This window comes from Falco peregrinus, chromosome 7, assembly GCF_023634155.1.
Source record: "Falco peregrinus isolate bFalPer1 chromosome 7, bFalPer1.pri, whole genome shotgun sequence".
In the NCBI taxonomy this organism is placed as follows: Eukaryota; Metazoa; Chordata; class Aves; order Falconiformes; family Falconidae; genus Falco; species Falco peregrinus.
The window spans coordinates 82,667,145-82,671,108 of record NC_073727.1 but is presented as its reverse complement, the minus strand read 5'-3'; the positions used below and the strand labels follow the sequence as shown (position 1 = coordinate 82,671,108).

Sequence of the window (3,964 nt, the reverse complement as noted above, 5' to 3'; positions counted from 1 at the left end):
CAGTAGGCATCTAGGGCTTCAGCTGAATCAAGTCTGCCTAGAAGAACAGATGCCTAGTGCTGGGTCATAGCCTGGAGCTCAAAACGCTGCCAGGAAAGTTCTGCCAAGGAACAAGGTGGACACAGCCAGTGGCAGAGATAGCCAGGATCCTGACATGGACATACAGCCCTGCACAGGCCAAGGTTTGAAGACCGGCTGACCGTGAAGACTGCACTTCGTCCACTTTGAAACTTTTAGGGTTTTGTTTTTAAATATAGACTGGAGTCACCTGGCAATCAAGAATCAAGCAACGGGATTAGATCCTATTGATATGTTCTCAGAAACTGTAATTTTAGTTCCTCTTATTTAATCTAAACACTAAATTTAGTATTTAGACCCTTGGCTATGCTCTATAATCAGTACACGACCCCATAACTTAGGATTTTGGAAAAGGAATGAGTCCCACAGGTCTACAGGCCAAATAAAACAGTGCATGTATTGTGGGAGGGCATGTTATTACCAGGATAGCCAAGTTCTATAAAGTAGTGTGATGGCCAAGGAGCCTCTTGAGAGAGTAAAGTTTCCAGGCACACTGAGAACATTGATTTACAGTGCAAGGTTCAGAAAATCCTGTGGGAAGTGAATTATTCTGTGAGATGATAATTTTATTTTGACTTCTTTAATTCATGTTGGGTTTAGGTATCATTTTTTATGTCTGGACAAGGAAAACCAACCCGCAGCTGAAGCCTACAGCCATGTGTGGCGCGTGTTGCTCAGTAATTGCCTCATACAGTGTTTATTTTCCTGGTCACAGAAATCTTGATTTTGGGTTTTCTCTTATTTAAGTGATTCTTTCTTACTTCAATTTAAAGACAGGAGGATTTTATAGGCTGAGGAATGGGTTCCTGCCTCTAATTACTGTTGAGGTAATTAAGCAGTGAAACAGTACTGGACAATAAGGGAATCCTACTGGAGGTAAGAAAATTGAGAATATAAGACTCTCTGTTATAATTCAATAATAGCACTGGAGAGAATTATTCATTTGCTGTGGGAGTTAAGCAGTCAGGTTTTTTCTGTTTTCTTTCTGCTTCTGTTATTTTACCCGCTCCGTGTCTTTGGGCAAGTCCTCCTAACTTCTTGGTCCCTCAGTCTTCCCTTTCTGCAAAACACAAATCAAACTGCCTTGCTGGAAGGCTGGAGGAATGGATGTAGTGCTTTATAAATACGCAACAAACTCTATTTTCTGCTAGGAGGCAGAATGTGTTTATATATATATATGTGTGTGTGTAACATTTGCCAGTGTTCTTGGTATTTCTTCAAGACATAGCAATAAGAAAATAAACTTAAAAGCTACTCTGACATATCTTATTGAGTGTCAGAGGTTTTTATGAAATATTTGATTCAAGGTTCTCTATGAGCCTGCTTCTAAAGCAGCACTAAGGCAAGGCACATTTGCTTAGCCTGCATATCCCTAGAAAGAAATCAGATATACATTTTTAAAAACATCTTCATTTACTTATAAGAAGAGTATCTATCTGCCATACTTCATGTATAAAATGTTTCATGTCTGCATAACATATGCACAGAGCATATGTTTTTAATTTTAGTTCAGTACAATATTTCAAATTTAAACAAATTAACCCAAGGCATAAAGTGCTATCAAGCTCTTTTTTTTCATGTTTTTAATACACATCAGATTGTACAGAAGCATTACTAATGAAAAAGGCAATCATATACCTGAACATATTTTATTTACTCTTCATTAAGGACACAATTTACCTGTCTTTTTGATTTAGAATTTCCTATAGTGAAAGAAAGTTCTTTGATAATGATCTTGCCTTGTTATTTCTTCACAGATTTTTGTAGTCATTGCTTTAAGGGCTTTTTGAATTGAAAGTGCCATTCAAGCTTTGTTATTCAGGGCTATTGTCCTTAAACTTGTCCAGTTTCCGTGCTCTGTAACCAGGGAACATAGACACCATGGTCTCTGAACTACTTATAAGATGCTAAAGATAACTAGGAAAAGCCAGTCAGAAAGCTTAAATTTACTGTTGAGGAGTCTACATTTTTAATCCTGTGAAATGGTATCTATTATGTATATTGAACACGTACTCCAGTAAACCCTCTTTCTTGCACAGCAGGCTCAGCTTAACATGGGATGCTATTTCTCCAGTTATAAATATTCTATGGCAATGCAACCACCAAAGGTAATTGCATCACTAGTTATATAAAATTTTATGATGAAGCCCCTTTAACTTAATTCAGAAGTCAGAAGTTACCTCCTGAAAATCCTCTCACTGAAGGGAAAATCAGTAGTTAATGTTATTGCATGCTATTGAATACTCAGCTCTTGCAAGCAGTTGTGTAAGTCATTTGAATAGAAATAATGAACAGACTGCTTTTTCTTTTTTTCCTGCGCAGCAAAATGGTTATTGCTAGAAGAACATTAAAGACGAGCCCAGGTTTGACACCTGTGTGAAGCAATACCTTTAAGTCTCATACCAAAATTTATTTGAATGTTCCTTCTTCTGTCCATGAGGACTTTTTCGTCACTGGCAGGGCTGCCTACAGGGCCATCTATGTGACCTGCTCATATGAACCCTCCTCAGGTTGTCGTAAGTGCAGTTATCCGGGATGGCATGGGCAGAATTAATTTAGGCCTTCGTTAACTTGGCTCTTGTTGTCAGGAATGTCTTACAAGCAGCTCAGCTGGGAGGCTGAGGAGGATGGAAGCCTCTGGTGCAAGGAGGGAGGGAAAGGGAGAGAAAGGGAGGCATGTCTGTGTTGGAGGGGTATGCAAAGGGGAATGAGGGTGGGAGAAGCTAGCTAGGGAGTGAAGTGTCTCTGGTTGGCTCAGCTGGAACTGGAGGCAGATGTGTCCACAGCGGTATAGCTCAGGAAGGGATCCAAAGGATGAACTTGGTGGAACCTGCTTTCAGGCACCTGTCTAAAGCTGTCACCTACAGTGCAGCACCAGGCAGTGCGAGCACACAGGAGGTGATGAGTACAGCATGTGTGGCTGCAATCCCACCCTTCCACTGGTTCCCAGCCTCACAGAGACAGTGGCACCCACAGCTCAGCCTCTGCAGGCAGACTCCTACACCCCTTTCACTCAAAGGACGTCTCTCTCCCTCTTTCTCACCCAAAGAGAAGGCTGTGGCACTCACCTTTTACATCTGCCTAACAGTGAGCAACCTAACCCAAACACTGGTTCCAGATCTCTCTCCAGCTTGAGACAACTTAAACTCCCATCACTCCTCTCAGGAGCTTCCAGCCCTGTATGGAGAAAGAAATATTTTAACTTGATGTACAATTTTCTGAGAGTCTTCTGTTTCTTACTCTATAGTCTTCTGTTATATATAGAACAGATTCAGATCCTAAATTCTGTGTGAGTCCTGTTTTAATTGCCCTTTTCTTTCCTTTTTGAGGTCTGGTCCTAAAAGTCTTGCCTGGCACCATATAAAGATGCTGCAATGAAGCAAAGTGGAATTCTGTGTCCAACCCTCAGACTTCTTGGCTACTAATCTGTGTTTCAGAACAACTGCAAGTCCTCATTTCTGTATTGAGAGGTGCATCAGTGCAGGAAAATAAACTTTTCATATGAGCTCCCACAGACCTATTCTTGATTTATGGCATTATACTAGAAGCTGAGTCAAGCTAATATTGTTCATCAGATATCAAGGGAACAAATTTCAAGTGTTCTGTTGAAGCACTTTTCCATTTTGAATTTTATGTGAAAACCAACAGAGTCTAACTCATACTCATTCCAGTGAAGATGAGAAGATAGTCTACTGCAACTATGGTAGATCAAAAGCAGCCTGTGTTTTAAACATCAATTTCCTAACGTGGTGGTCAAATTCCCATTTACCTTTTTTTTCTTGGTTATAATTAATCTTAACAAGAAGAATGGCTTAAAACTTAAATGAACTATAAAACCTACAAAAATATAAAATGCAGTATCCAAAACCAGGCACTTGACAATTAC

The 3,964-nt window shown here is 39.9% G+C and overlaps 1 long non-coding RNA gene across 1 annotated transcript; it reads left to right on the top strand.

The window, feature by feature from the left end:
- Nucleotides 1-813: 813 nt before the first annotated feature.
- LOC114011363 (uncharacterized) lies at nucleotides 814-3,592 on the top strand. The gene is made up of 3 exons (XR_003553216.2): nucleotides 814-2,186; nucleotides 2,401-2,594; nucleotides 3,408-3,592. It is a non-coding gene; the product is annotated as an uncharacterized LOC114011363 (long non-coding RNA).
- Nucleotides 3,593-3,964: the final 372 nt, after the last annotated feature.